Here is a 17177-nt window from a genome sequence, read left to right as displayed (position 1 = left end):
CAATCCCGCTTCTCATAGATACTTTTACCTTATTATTTTTGAAATTGTACTGTGTTCTTAATGCTTTGAACTTCATTTGATATTCATATCGAGTCGGTATGGGCCTTATCCTTAAAGTTTTTTGTAGAACTATGTCCAAGGCTTTGCCTTTTTTGCTTATTGTGGTACGCAGGCAAGTCTTGAGCATGTAGAAATGTTTCTTCTCGTACTGCATCAATTATTGTTTCAGTTTGATCTCTAGACCACTTGTCCAAATTAATTTTAATAATATTTATACACTGGACACAATGGCTAATCACAACATAAACACCGAACACTTGCCAAAGCCCAAGGTCACGAATCAAGTACATGTGTTGAATCACGTGACAAAATACAGCCGTCCTATTGGGCACTGAGGCATAAGGCTTTTCTTTGAAGGATATGACTCGGCAAAGTGAAGATAGCAGTTTTTAGGTTTGTATTGATGATAAACCACAGTGATCAATTAAGATGTCGGCCATTTCTGCAATGGCCTCTAGGCCAAGATGTTGAGATACTACTAGTTGAGGTCGAATGTGGTGTGGAAGACACTTTCTGGACAGTTTACGTGTAATATCTTCACAAACTTCATTTTTTGCTAGCTCCATCATCTTTGTTTGTCTATCGGCATGCTTCCAGCTTCGGATTCACATTTCTACTACTCAATTTTTTTGGTAACGAAGCCAGTCATGTATGTATTAACTTGAACATGCAATAAATTTCTATTAATCTCTTCTAATGTATTCCATCAGTATTCATTACACGTAACTAGAAAATCTTCATTCAAGTTGGGTTCACACATGGCATTGATTGAAGCATTAGACAATAAAAATGTTTTTAATGCTTCAATCGCACCTTTTGTTTTATCAAGCTGACAATTGGCAGAGCGAGAATGGACGGAATGAAACTTATTGACAACAAGGCTTTTGTAGGATCTAATATGTGCACTGCAAGAAGAATTGCGATTATTAAGCCCGTGACTTCTAATACTACAAAAAAATCTAGTTCAAGTTACGAGTTGACTAAAATTTAATTTCTGGTTACTTTATTTTTTGTCAAATATATTCGAAACCCAATAATGTTTTCCAATTTTGAGTAGTTTGTGGTATTTTAACTGTCTTTTCTTTTTCATAGAAGCATTTTTTTTAAGATACGCGAAACTTCTTTCCAAAATACTAAGTGCTTAGACGTTTATAGTCACTGGCAGAATTGAAGGCAGTTTCAATCTTACCGTCAAACAGCTCATCTACAATTTTCAGGAAATCGGATGTCCCACTACCTTCTTGAGTAAAACTATCATCTAGATTCTAGATGATAGTTTTACTAGATTCTAGAATATGAATAAAGAAGGTCGGATTATAAATGCAATTGAATACATTTTACATGATTTCATTTACTTACACTTCTTAGTAGCATATCTGTTCATCATTAAATAAATACTATAAGAAACACCACTGCATACTTCACTCTCATGTTCTACATTTTGTCAGGATTAGTTCTTCATCTCGTCAGATACACGTTATGTGCTCGCAACTTGTAACAACATAAACAGAAATTTGGCAACTCTGAATCAATCTTGTATGATTCAATGATATGGCTCATGAATGCTCTTTTTGTTGAATTTGTTGAATTAAAGTGACATCATATAGATCTTATTCTCATGGCTCATAGCCCAGGAGTTGTTGGCTTTTTTAATTGGTACCGTTTGAGCGACTGGTTGTTTAAATTTCTTTGCGGCTTTCCAAAGTGAGTAGTTAGTTTCTTTGGTAGAAGTTAAGTGTTTTAATTTCTCTTCAAAAACTTGGTTGGTAAAGTTTTGGAGCATGAGTTTGAACTCTTCGCAAGCTCTGTTAAAATTAGATTTATCTACCGGTAATCGCGTGGTTTGCCAGATTTTCCTTAGTCTTTTTTATATTGCGATTTGCCGTTTGATTGAAGTTGGACAATTAAAAGAAAAGTTGTTTTCGATTGATGGAGTGGAGTTTTGTGCGGCTATATAGAGTGAGTCATTAAAAAAGTTCACTGCAAAAGCAATCTCTCTTTCAGATTTTAGTGGTAAGTTGCATTCCAAATTATTGTCCAGAATATCTCCAAATTTATTCCAATTGGTATACTTATTTGTAAGGTGAAAGTTGAGGTTACAGATTGGTTCAATATTGCTAAAAGATACTATTGCCGGAGAGTGATCTAAAGACAAGTCCAAGCTTGAGTCGGCTTTCCAGTTTCTTTCTGGAATACCTTTGCAAATAAAGAAATCTAGTAAATCAGTTTTTTTTATGCATGTCGCTTGGCCAGTATGTAGGTTCTCCTGTCGATATTGGTGTTGAGTTGTTGGAGTTAATTAAGTTGTAGAGTTCTCGTTCTCTGGGATTGCATAGTCTTGAACCCCAGTGAGTATGCTTGGCATTATAGTCCCCTGCTATTATGTATTTATTTTCAAGACCGTTGATAAACGTTTCAAAGTTTTGTTTTAGTATCTTGTGTTTAGGCGGGCAGTAGACTAATGCAATTGTAATATTACTTTGAGGAAATTCGACAGAAATGATGGTTGCTTGCAGGAAATCATTACAGATAGGTTCCATCAAGCAGGCTGGTCATGATTGAGAAAAAAAAAACAATTGGATTTGTCATGTATATTTTTCATATCGTAATATTTTTATAGTCAATAAATTGGATATATTTTTATATGTTGGGAGTTTATAATTTAATATATTATCATAATCATTACGACTTCCACAAGATAATGCTTTATTTTTGATTTTATTATAATTGCTGTACCTCCATGTGCAGTACGGTAGAGATAATAGTGAGGAATATATAGATTTGAATATTGAGTGAAATGGGTTTCACCCACTAGAAGGATATCAATTTTATTTTCTAATAAAAAAAGCTTCAGCTCGTTTTTATGTTCGGTCAAACGTTTGAGTTCCATAAGCACATTCTAATGAATTTAGCCATTATTTAAACTTATTGATGATGGTCGATAGCATATTTAATACCATCGAGTTTTGCTGCATCAATTGAGTGAACATCGCTTTAAATTCATTTAAAAATTGAACTAAAGATTCTTGAGAAACAGGAGTGTCGTTTAAATTTGATTGTTGACCTTTCATAGCCTGGGCATATGATAAATGATTAGTGGTGGCGATTCTGTATGTTTTATTTTTAGCAGAATTTATATTTCTATTATTTGATTGGTAATTATTATTTACTGGAGAAGTATTTTATGCGGAATTATTGACTTTACTTACTTTTTGATAATATGGGCATCCTCTATAATTTTAGCACAAACTGCTGCAGTCTCAGCTGGCTTAGTGCATTTAGATGTTATATGATTATCTCCACATTTGACACAGACATAAAGCCGGTTACAATAAGCTTTTGTATGTCCGTATAATTGGCATCTACTGCATTGTACAATGGTTACCTTTGGGGTTGCTCAAAATGTATTATTTGATTTATATTTAAAAGTTAAATTAAAAATTGTGGAGTTATAAGTGTTCCAAATTGATATAAAACATATTGAGCGGCTTTTTCGTTCAGAAATGTGTAAGACATTTGTAATATTACGTACTTTATGCCCTTGCTTTTCAATGTCACGTTTAATGTCTTCTTTATCTGTGGTGAAATGTATGTACAATGCTACTCTGTATGATCTTACAGATTTAATCTGATAAGTATGAAACACAATCTTTCTGTTCCGCAAAAAAGCTACAAATATTCTATCGTCTTCCACTGAATTGAAGAATTTTTGTTGAGTATTTATTTTTATCAATTACGTTATCACAAACATCAATCATTTCTCTAAAATTATTCACTCCATAAATAAAAACGGGCGGTGGTAGTTTTGCTTGATTAATAATGAAAGGCTGAGAGCTGGAGTTAGAAGCGTCATTTTCTAGAGCGCTAAATCTATTGTTTAATTTTAATGAATTCTCACTTACATTTATTGCACATTTTTGTTTTACACCTGTCACAACTTGCCAGGGATTTAAATTTGAATTCGAATCCATCGAAGAATTCATCGAAGAGATCGAAGGTGCTGACTGAATAGTATTTATTTGGGATATTTGTGGTTGATTATTTTGTAATTGAAGCACTGCGTATTCCGCATTTGTCATCGAAGGTGCTGGCTGAATAGTATTTATTTGGGATATTTGTGGTTGATTATTTTGTAATTGAAGCATTGCGTATTCCGCATTTGTCATCGAAAGTGCTGACTGAATAGTATTTATTTGGGTTGTTTGTGGTTGATTATTTTGTAATTGATGCACTGCGTATTACGCATTTGTCATCGAATCGTCATTTAATATATTGTTTGACTCGACAACACGAATGTTTGACAAATTTTCCATATTAAGCCCCTAAGGGGCACTGTTAGGTTTATCCAAGTTTGAACTATTAAAAAAAACTGTTCACGAAATGATTATAAAAAAATAAATTAAACACTAAATTTGAAAAAAAAAATACTAGAACAATTATTAAATCATGATAAAATAATTGTCTATCACTTGAATATAAATGAATCACTATGCGTCACTATTACTTAATGCACTGCAATGCAGATAAGATGTTTACTCGACTTTGCCAGTGAACTCGAATATAGTTGAATCTTGGTCAAAGGCTTTTATAATCGACTTTTGTTTATTTATTTATTTATTATAATAAATTTATATTATACGCCAATCGGCTATATACAGTTAATTATATAGTAGTGTAACATAATAATGTTAAACTATGTTATTTTTACAGACACATACAAACACACATACGGACACCTATACATACACTCGTACATACATACGTCCGCACATGCACTTATATGTAGACTCAAGCACACCAGTAATGCTAACAAATACTAATAAGTATTATTCCTTTTGACAATGTTGGTAAATGTATTATGTGATGAATTAAAAAAGTTTAGTTTTGAGCACTATTTGTTGACCACCATTGCTACTTTGTCCATTGGACCGTTCAATATATAGATTTTCGGATTTTTTGAAGTCTGCACAATACAGTCTGTTCTTAATCCTTGTCTCGGGCATATCAAATTAATTTTTTCTAGAATCTCAGGGGAATCAATTGAGCCATTTACTGTCTTATGAATAAAAATAAGATCAGTAATTTGCTGTCGTTTGGTTAGGTTATTGTCCTCGCATTTCAGCAAAAAAAATTCGCTTTCATGTGCACTAATTCTTTTCGACTGCGCAAAGTGCTTAAGGTATTTTTCAAATTTTCTTTGCACTCTATTAAGTTTGTTGCTTGATAATTTAGTGTGAGGTGGCCAAACTATGGTGTTATATTCTAGAATAGGCCTGACGAGTGTGGAGTACAGAATGTATAGTATGGTTATGCTGTGGAAATCTCGATCACTCCTGATGATGGAGCTAAGTGTTCTTAGGGCTTGAAGGAAAATTTTGTTAATGTGCTGTGAGAAGTTTAATTTGGTGTCAAAAATAACTCCAAGGTCTTTTATAGAAGTCACTGAATTTATTTTTTGGTTTTCTAAATAGTAGTCTTGTTGAATTGAATTGTGGGATCGAGATAGTTACATTACTGCACATTTTTAAGCATTTAACTTAAGTTTGTTACTTATACACAAGTTATTTATTTTCGCAATGTCTTGTTGTAACGATAATCTATCATCATCACAATTTATAGTTTTATAGATTTTGAGGTCATGTGCGTATAAAAGGTAATCAGAATTGAAGTCAGTGCCTATGTCATTAATAAAAATATTGAATAATATTGGTCCCAAGTACGGTACACCAAATATCGTTTCGTATTTTTCAGATAAATGGCCATCTAGTCTCACCTGTAGATGCCTGTCTGTCAAGTAGGATCTAAACCAGACTAACATTTTGCCCCTGACTCCATACCGCTGTAGCTTCCTTAACAGAATATTGTGATCGACGAGATCAAACGCTTTACTGAAGTCTGTGTAGATTGTATGGACATCCAGGCCGTTGTTCATTGCGCCTAATATTTGTTCTGCATATAATAGTAGATTTGTTGTTGTAGATCTGCCACCACAAAAGCCGTGCTGTTTTGTGGTTATGATATTTTTAAAAGACCACGACAATTTTGGTAGCACTAATTTTTCGACCAACTTAGAAATAGCAGATTGGATCCAAATGGGACGATAGTTATCGGCTGTTGTTTTAGATTCAGATTTATGGATTGGTGTTATATAAGCTGATTTCCAAGCTGACAGGAAACTACCGTGTTGTAAGGATTTAGCGAAGATGTGTGTGAGGGGTTCGCAAAGGCTGGCGGCGCAATTCATGAGACGTGTGTTAGGTAATCCATCTGGACCGGCTCCTCTTCTCACATTTAATTTTAACAGTAGATCATATACTTTATCAAAACTCACATCTACGTTTGAGAGGTCGGCGTCGATGGTATTTGCTCCCTCCGCATATTCGTTAGATGTAGTTTTATTAATGCTAGATGAATAAGTACTTCTGGAAAAAGATGCAAATAGGTATGCAATTTTTTCTCCTTCATAAGCCACTAAACCATTCCAAGTCAGGTGGATTTGAATTTTTTTTTCTTTCTTTCACAAATGTCCAAAATTTAGTACTGTCAGGTTTAATTTTATTTTCCATTTTAGTAATGTAGTTTTCACAACACTGCTTGCTCAATTTCTTGCAATCATACCCTAGTTGGCCAAATTTATTATATGTGGATCTGAACATATTTTTCTTGTACTTTGTATGAGTTTTTATTTCAAGTTTAATGGTGGATATGAGTTTTTTTGAGAACCATCTGGGATAATTAGTGTTTTTGCAGAATAGGAGCGGAACAAACTGTAATAAACCATTATTTATTACTTTATATAGTTTATCTACTTTTTCATCAATGCTGGTTGTCTTGTATAAATTGATCCAATTAGTGTTAAAAATAGTCATTCAGGCCAGCATAATCCGCTAAATTAAATTGGTATGTAGGAGTCTTTTTCGGAGGGAGATGTTTTTCGGTGTTGATGTTTATGGACAAGGCTGGGTGATGAGCGTCCTCGTGAGTTAAAGCATGAGAACGCTCAACAGTTGCGTGTATATTACTGAAGCACAAGTCAAGCGTTTTTCCACTATGATTTTGAATGTTTTTAAATTGCCGATAATTCAGTAGTGATAATTCATAAAACAAGCACGAACAATGTTCTTGCTGTAGGCTGCTGGGTAAATTATAATCACCTTCGATTAATATACTTGCTTTTGAGTATTTTTCGGATATTGATGTTATTGCAGATATCTGCTCTTTATAGATTTCTACAGTTGATTTAGGAGGTAGGTAAACACAGCAGATAATTGTGTCGTGTGGTGCAGTTTTAATTTTTACAAAGACTTGTTCAATATTATTATTAGGGAGTGCAATCAACTCCGTTGAAAAACTACGCTTCACTGCCACGAATACACCACTACATCTTTCATATTTATCACTGATTTGATCTCTATCGCACCTAAAAATCGCTTATGTGTTGTCGATTACCTCGCCATCAGCAATATCAGGCTTTAGCCATGACTCTATAACACAAATTACATCACTCATACTCACAGAGGATGACGCTCGAAATGTGTTCAGTTTTGTTCTAATACCCCTAGTGTTTTGATAGTAGATTGATAAGCCGCGTTCAAGATGTTCGTTCCTGCGATGACCCGCGAAAGGAGTGTAGTTTCACTATTTTAGGGACACTGTTTATATATTTGATCGTTTTGTCTGCATTTTCCATATCTGAGTTTAGTTAGTTTCGCAGCATTTTTAGATGACTTAATTGTCTGGGCGTCATGTCTTCATAGAAACCCGATTTAGATGTTCAGTTTTTATTAAGATTCTAGCGGTTGTTTCGGATGGGGTTTCAATTAATAATGGCCTGATTTTACCTGTAGTTGGTTTTCCAACAACACGAACTTTGAGGTCTTTTGTTGTAATTTGTGTGTCTTGTGGTGAGAGCTTATTAATATTCGTCATGTCGTCTTGTAATCTGTTTTGTCCATTAGTTTTATTCGACTCTACTACGTTGAGCACTATCACATTCTTTTCGCGTCTCTTACGATCGTTGAATTCGGCGTACATGTCATCTGCACTTACGAACTATTCTTCAAGCGTTTAACTTTCTCCTCAACAGATGTCACTTGTGTTTTCAGTTGCTTACATATATTATTAACTAAATCATTTTGTTCCGAAAATTTCAGAAGCTCCGTTCTAATGGCGGTAAGATTGCTTTCAACCTCACTTTTGAATGGAATAAAATACTTACGAAATAACTTTTCCATTTCACTAATGCTAAAGTCATCTCTGTCGTCTGACGTCGTGGCCGTAACCTCACTTTTGCAATGATTGCATTTCCATTCGTTGTCGTTTATTCTGTTATCCGTCACAATTTTTTTATGTCTTTAGTTTTAATTTTTAAGCACTTAGCCTTATGCTTGATCGTCGCTCTTGCAAAGCAACTTTATATGACTGTTCTTGTATCGGCAGCGCGCGTACCAGCTTAAGTTTTTCCAACTTTTTTTCCAAAGTTCCACTTAGATTTAAATGAATTTTTGAATAATAAAAGAAAAATGTACAGGCTTTGGAATGATGCTAATATAAAAGTAGTCAAATAAGCCGCACTGGTAGAAAATGGAAAATGAAAAATCATTTTCACTTTTTCACGTACTAACAAATAATTTTTTCACATTATTTGTTATGAACAACATAGGCAAGATCAGTACAAATAGAATGACGTTAACAGTTTTTCGATATCTCTCATATTTCCGACAAAAAGTGAGTTTGAAAAAAGGGACCACTTTCACATGTTTTCACTGATATCCCGGCCAAATGATGAGCTACGGATTTGAAATTTGGTATTTCGAATTTTCTCGAAAATGCCTATAAAATGGCATCAAAATTATTTAAATACAGGGTGGGGTCAATTCTGTATGGAAACACGCCCATACCCTTTATCTCACATCCTGTTCTACATATCTATCAATTAAGCTGTCAACCTGTTTATTTATCTACATATTCGTCTATCTACCAGTTCTTCTCTCTACCATTTTACATATCCTCCCATTTACCTGGCCACCAGTTTATCTTCATAAATTCTCTAATTCACCTTATTTATTTACACATTATAAACAAATTAAAGCTCAAATTGATTCCACGTTTTAGTTAGAAAACGTTCGTATGTGAAAAAGATGAGGCTGTTTTTAGGGTTTTCCCGGCAATTATTCGAGTTGAACATTTTAAAAAAAGAATTGGCCAAATTGGTCCATGAGTTGTTGAATTATGCGCTTACCAACACATTTTTCAATTCATTTTTATATATAAGATTACTAATAAACGCTAAAGCGACTGTACATTTAGGAGTATTCGATATTGGATTATTAAAAATGCCTAATTTCTCTACATTAAAAGTTGGTTGAATTAATCTAGGAGTATTAGTGTCTGAAATTTCTAAATTTATATAAGCTAGTTTTTATATTTGACCAGCGTTTTTCAGCTTACTGACTTTACGAACTGAATTTTCTTAACTAGTGAATAAGTTTCTTTCCCAGAATTAAAATTAATCTCTTTCCGTGGCAATTGAAATCGCAGCATTTCAGTTCGCAGGAGATTTACACTTAACAATCATTTTAAACTCAGCTCTTCAGGTGATTCTGTAAACTAAACGTTTGCTGTACGTCATTTATCCTTTTTTATAGCCGAGTCTATAAGTTGTCTAAGAATTGTTCTCAGTCTAAAAATTGTTTGCAGTCTGAAAACTAAGTTTTTTACTGTCTCATTTAGTACTTTTGCATTTTTTGAATTCTATTTGAAGAGACCATGCATTGTGTGACTTGTATAGCCCTACCTTCTAATTTGACATGTAAAATAAATTTTAATAATGCCCTATGGTCTAGACGTATTTATACTTTCAAAGACATGTATGCAGAAATTCGATTTTGATCCGATCCATCAAAAGTTTTGACAAAATCCATTGGCCTGAATGCCTGAATGCCTGAAGTTTGATTATTGAGATCAAATTTTAATGAAGGTAAAGATAAAAACTCAGGACATGTAATGGATTTGGGAGTGACGACTACTTCACTATTAAAAATTGCGCTAACCAAATCTAAATTACTACTGTCACCTGAATTAAATGAAACGCGGTTCTCAAATATGGACCCTGTTGTTCTGCTAATCACACGTAGCTGCGGCAGCACAAAGTTGGTTGTAGCAATTACTCTCCTTATCAATCTATCATCACTAAATTTCAACAAATGAATTAGTAACTAACTAGTTTGCGTATAAAATGTGTAAACAAACAAAAATTCTCTATGTTTTCTGAAACATTGAAATCTTGTTTTAACAACGATCTTATATAGAGCTATTCGAATAATTTTTTCCTTGCCCAGTAAAGCCTGCTGCAGACCTATATTTAAAAAACACAATATTCTAACTATCCCATGCATTTTTTTGCTGGTAACAATATCTTTCATCAAAAACAATTCGAAACTTTTCGATATGGCTTCGTCCTCCTCAAACTACAACACTAGACACAAACTTATTAAGGCGCGCACATATAAATTAGCCAGCTCTTTCAATACGATCGACGGTCTAGGTATTCAGCTTATGAATAAACTTCCACTCAATACCCGAAACTTAGACAGCAAAAAATTTCATGTTTCCCTAGATAAACTTTTTAAAGAATTAGCTTTTTATGATATTACTGAATTTTCTCATTTTGATTTCAATAACTATTTTCTTGCATAATCCTTATACTTTATCTGACCATTTATTTGATCGCCTGTACAACCATGTTTTCTTTGCTATTTTATTAATTTAAATTTTTCACGGTTTTAAATGAGCATAACTTTCAACCTTGTGCAAGAATTTTGAGCTTAACTGGTGGTCTGATAGACTTTAATATGATGAATATTGTATTTAATGTTCGAATGTTTTTTTTCAGCTCTTTTTTTTCAGAAACGAAATTCGTGCAAGCTTGACAAGAGCCTGAAATAATATATATTATTATTGATTACGGCTTGCTTAAGAATAAATAAATAAATCTTAAATATAAAAATGGAGCTCTCTTTCAAATGTCTTAGTAAAACTCGAAAACGGCTAAACCGATTTGGCCAGTCTTAGTCTTGAAAAATTCGTGCCAATCCAGAGAAGATGATCGGAAAGGTGAGATATTATTTTAAAATCGCGTAAAAACTTTACATTTTGCATTTGAAAATTTTTGTAGAAGCGTAATTTGAATAAAACAGTGGACGGTGGATAATACGTGAAATGTCAAACGTTTGTGACAGATGATGTTCAATTACGTTTAATAAGATGTTTCACGTTTTACGAATATTATTTAATTATGATTAAATTGTAGTAAGTAGTTCTGTTCGTAGTTATATTTATACACAAAAACGTTATCAAACAGATCGAATGTGTTACTAGAAACTGAAAATATGATGATGAAGTAGCTGGCAGTTTTACTGAACGTAGTCAGATAATTGTTCGTTTGAAATGTGTTATTTGTTGTGATATAATTAGTTTGGTTTTCATAATATAGTTTATATTTGCTCTAAGTCAAATTGGACCTTTGAGTCTCGCCCTATTTACATATATACTTTTTATTAAATTTACTTTTATTAAATTTAATTCATTGAATGTTACTTGAAACTTTTCAAAAATCAGGTCAAAGAAGAAATACTTAATTTTCTATCTCTCCTCGCAAAAACTTGAAATTTTTTTATAAGTTCAGTAGTATTATTTACAATTATACACAAAATCCAGAATCAAAATAGGATCTGAAAAAACTTGAAACGTAATCAATAAGTCGAAAGACCAAAAAAGACTTGGATTGGATTATACCATGTTTTCCATAGAAAGTTTATAAAACTTCCAGTTTGATTGTATTGACAAAATATAACCAAACTAATGGGGTTTATTGTTTTTAAAATACTTCATTGTATATAGCATTCAAACAGCACATCCTTATACACTGAAAGTATTATTATTTTTGATTCTCTAGAAATTGTTTAGAATGTACCTTACTTAGCAAAACAACGTTTGCCGGGTCATCTAGTAAATATATAAAAATGGAGCTCTCTTCCAAATGAATTAGTAAAATTCGAAAACGGCTAAACCAATTTGGCCAGTCTTAGTTTTGAAAAATTTGTGCCAATCCAGAGATGGTCGGAAAGGTGAGATATTTCAAAATCGCGTAGAAACTTTACATTTTTAATTTGAAAATTTGTGTAGAAGCGTAATTTAAATAGAACAACGGACGGTGCCCTAATACGTGAAATGTCAAACGTTTTTAACAGATGATGTTCAATTACCTTTAATAGGATGTTTTACGTGAATATTATTCAATTATGATTAAATTGTAGTAAGTAGTTTTGTTTGTAGTTTTATTTATATACAGAAACGTTAGTAAACGGGCCGCAAGTGTTACTACAGACTCAAAATATCAACTTTTTTGAAATGTTAATATGAAAATATACTTTTTTCATATTTTTCTCAAACAAGGTGCTCTGAAAGATCTCATTTGTATAATTAGATACTCATTGGTATTTATAAAATATTTTCTAGATTTATTATTTAGGATAGGATCTAGGTTTATTATTTAGGATTATTTTTTATTTATGTTATTTAAGTTCAGAATCTAAATTTGGTATCGATCAAAGGGATTTTGTCGAATAACATTTTCCCAGTTATAATTTCCCAAAATTTATCGAAGAATAGATAGTAATAGTAAAGCACTGCTTAATAACAATATTTGAAAGTAGAGGGAACAAGATGTATAACCAGTTATAACCTTGATTCTTACGACTTTGCTATCGGGAGATAAGCGGTAATCTTTGAAAATCCATAACAAACGTATTTTCTTCCGTTGGCAGTTTTTTAGCATTAGTTAAAAATGTTAATTATTTCGTAAAATACTTTTAAAATTAAAAAAAGACATTAAACCTGTTTGCCACCTGACCGTTCCAAGTTACTCCGCCTATAGGGTAAAAGGGTCTAGATATGGGTCATCCTTATACACTTAAAGTATTAATATTTTTAATTCTCTAGAATTTTTTTAGAATATACCTTACTTAGCAAAACAACGTTTACCGGGTTAGCTAGTAAATTTATATAAACAATGGTACATATATTCAAAAAATTGTATGGATTAATATAAGATTCAGTTTTATTCTGAATTTTTGGTTCTAAAATTTATAAATTGGTTTTAAAAATTGTAGATTTATTCTAATGACTATAGATTTTAGTTCTAAAATTTTGAAATTGGTTCTAAAAATTGGATTTTGATTCTAAAAATTGGATTTTTGTTCTAAAATTTATATAATCAAAAGATTTACTAGCAATAATTCTATAATTTGACTATATGGAATATATGGAATCTAAAATTTGATCAATCTAAAAATGAATAGAGTTCGCGGTCATAAGGGCACCAAACTGATTTATTTTCAGTCAACTTTCATGGAAAAAATGCCATGGTTGCCATGATATCGATGAATTTTGTTGTACCTATTTTCCTGTCCAAAGCATTAATAAATATTGCTAAAGTTGCATTCGGATCAGGATGAGAAAGAAATGTGGCTTTTGCCAAAGCTTCTTTCATTTTACCAATGGCCTTGATACATTTGTCTGGTAAAATTACAGGTTTATTTCTCTTAAGAGCATGTAGAGCTTGATTCAATGCTGCGTTAGGTATGTAATCTCTATAAAATTTACACATATCTGAAAAGCGTCATATTTTTTTAAGTCGTTGGTAGTTTAGAAGGTTAGGAATTTTTTTTACGGTAATTAAGTAGAATCTCTTGTCGTTATTGCGTGGCCTAAAAAGTTAATAGTTAATTTACCAAATATAGATTTTTCAATCTTGATCACGATGTCATTATTATCCAGACGTTGAAATATCGTTTTCAGTTTGTGATCTTTGAGAACTTGAAACGTTTGAGCGGCGTTTCTTAGACCATATGCCATAAAATTATATTCAAAAAGTCAAAATCGTGTTGTGCATTAGCATTTATAATATGTTGGAAACTAATTTAAAACTTCTCTGCTTCTTGTTTGTCTGTAGCATTAGCCTATCCATGCATGATAACGCTGTTGATCCCATGTCGTTTGTTAAATCTGAAAAAAAACATTCTGGATGGATCTAAACTCATCATCATTTGTTCAAGACTACAGCAACTCAATAATAATATCGGGATTTACCATAGACATTGTACTACATGGACTGCTAGTCCGTATATGTTTTTCGTTGCATATAGTGCTCAAATATAAAAGGGACTGTGGCGTCACTTGTTGTGCGAACGTTGTCGACAATCGCGGACTCTCCCGATTGATTAAATGCCAGATGTTTTATTTTAATAATATAATAGCAATTGTGATGGCTGATACTGAAAGTCTGCGATTTTTGGCAACGTTCGCTCAGTAAGTGACGTCACAGCCCCTTATATGTTTGAGCACTTATTTTGCGCACGACTAGCAGTCCATGCATTATAAGATCTATGGGATTTACTTAGATTCATAAATGTGGTGTCAAAATATAAAATTCCAGTAAACACGCACAAGTAAAGACACAAACTGATATGTGTAGCGGACAAATCGCGAGTAACACGAGTGCGAAAACAACTATTTTTTATAATTCAATTAAAAAAAAAATAAAACTACATGGTTGTTTTGAAACATAAAAAAAATATTTAAATAATGCATAATTAAACATAAAACTAACAAAACATTTAGCAATAGTAGATATATAAACTACTGTTTAAACTAAACAGTTTTACATTAATCCTTTTTACATGTGTGAAATTTATGGAAACATTCACCATTATGAAGTACATTACATAGCTGGCACATACAATTTCTGCTTTGTACAACACTTGCTGAATGAATTATTGATATCATTCGAACCAGTCTTTTTGATTGCCAACATTATACAAGAGTATCTCCTCGGCAACGAAACACAGATTCACCTCGTCTCAAGGTTATATCTCGTAAACATGGAGGAAGTCCTCTATTTTTGCGTATAGTACCACAACTTCAAATTTCATGTTGTAAAAGGACTTGACACGTATCGACACTATTGTAATAGTTGTCTATAAGACATGATGCTACAAGTTTTGATAGGGCTGTAGAAGGCGTATAATTGTATCTTGAAGCCGACTTCCTTCACCATGATAAATTTCATAATTGCATATATATTCTGTTTTTGCTTCACAATCCATTCGAATTAGAATTCCATATATGTTGATTTTTGAAGCATTATACACCTTGAATAATAAGCGACCTCTCCACGACATAATACTTTCATCTAATGACAAGTCTCGTTCTGGCTTGTATACTTGTTCAAATTTTGTTTTGAAATAAGACACTATCGGACGTATTTTATTAAGGCAAATCTTTCATTGGTGTTATTTTCATTATTAGAAAAATGCCAAGCATTTTTCAAAAATTTGGCGAAAACGGTCTCTGCTCATCACTTGGGCAAAAATTGGGGTTTCAATTGTTCTGTCTGTGGACCAGTATTCATCCCTACTCTCCTTACGAACTCTACCAATAAGCAAAAGTAATCCCAACATTTTTTTTGAATCTACTGCAGATACGTCTTTCCATTTCAAAGATTTTGCACTGTCTTTAAAACGATCAATATTTTGTGAATGATAACGATTACTTTCTTCAGCCATATAGTTAAACAAATCATTACTCAAAACTAGCTGAACCACTTCACTTACACTTTGTGGATTATTTGGTTTCAAAACAACTCCTCTTTGACCTAAAAATTGTTCAATAATTGTCAAATTCTGACCACTCCACTTCTTCATTGTCACTATCCTCAGAATCACTGGACATAATCGGTAAAACTCGGATGAAAAAAATTTTCATCACTCTCACATTCACTATCAAAATCAGTGATATCAAAATAATCACTTCCAATTTAAGATAAATTATGGGCGTAAACTTCACTATTGCTATACAATGCCATTATTATATTATTGCAAATAACAATTTAAAAAAAGAGATGTTGAACCATATAAATCTGACTAATAACTGAAGTATTTTGTAAAATATATATTGAACACCCTTTTGTTGTAAGTTCTGCATATTTATCTTTAAAATAAATTTAACATAAAAGAAACTTGAAGATAAAACATATTGTTTCTTATCCATATCCTTATTCTAAAAGTCTTTTAATACGAATATCAATTGAATCTCGGAAAAAGTACTAGCTATACTTTCCGTATCATATGCAAGCCGATCCGATAAAAGAATTTTGTCACGCTTTCAAAGTTAGTCTAATCAAAGCGTAAAAATACTATGCTCGCCGATAAGCAGCAGTCCTTCCCTAGATAAATAAGCATATACTTATAGATCGCTATCTCGGGCGATTTAACGTTACACTCATTTTAATTTACGAATTGATCACAACATGGCAGCACATGTACATACAGCATGTAAATTAACCCCTGGTATTACTTCTACATTTGTACATATAATCAATACAGCCAAAAAATCTGAAAAAATTTAATGTTTGAAATAAGAATAAAACATACGAAATACTAAACAGAAATAACTGACTACTATTAATTAAAGTATATTACAGGTATATTTTTAAAGTACTACAAATTAAAGAGAAATAACTTATTAATATTAATTACTTAATGACTAATAATAATATATTAAAAACTTAAAAACCAAGAAGTGAAAAGCGCAGGAGTGTTGACGATGGAATGACAAAGTTTAAAGGAAGTAATGCAAAAATTTAAAAGAATAAAAAGAACAGCAAATTTTTAAAAAAGAACGAATACTTCCCAGACAAAATAATCCTAAAAACGAAATATATATATATATATATTGATATTCAAATTGAGATAAAACTAAATTTCTAGGATTAAAATTCATTTACGAGAAATTCTTTTTTAATATCTCTCTATTTAATAGTTATTTTGCTATCTAATCAATCATTAATAAACTTACATTTGACGAAATCTGAACAGTTTCTGTATAAGTGTTTTTTTAAACGTAAATAACCAAAACCTTGAACTACTTTTAATTTATACCAATTGTAGCTCAAACCTATCTTTCGTTTAAATCCAGTTTTTATTGCAAGGAGGTTTAGTTAAAACTATAACTAAACCCTTGCTTTTTATAAACTGCCTGGTCTTTGAGTCTACTCT

General features: G+C 32.1%; 1 pseudogene; it reads right to left on the bottom strand.

Moving 5' to 3' along the window:
- Positions 1-14934: 14934 nt before the first annotated feature.
- On the bottom strand, positions 14935-15985 carry LOC113382060 (annotated as a pseudogene).
- Positions 15986-17177: the final 1192 nt, after the last annotated feature.

Source organism: Ctenocephalides felis, unplaced genomic scaffold (genome assembly GCF_003426905.1).
Source record: "Ctenocephalides felis isolate EL2017-DRISC unplaced genomic scaffold, ASM342690v1 CF-g0.4_SCAFFOLD_03265, whole genome shotgun sequence".
Taxonomy (NCBI): Eukaryota; Metazoa; Arthropoda; class Insecta; order Siphonaptera; family Pulicidae; genus Ctenocephalides; species Ctenocephalides felis.
Note: the sequence above shows the minus strand (reverse complement) of the source record. Positions and strands in the feature narration are given on the sequence as shown.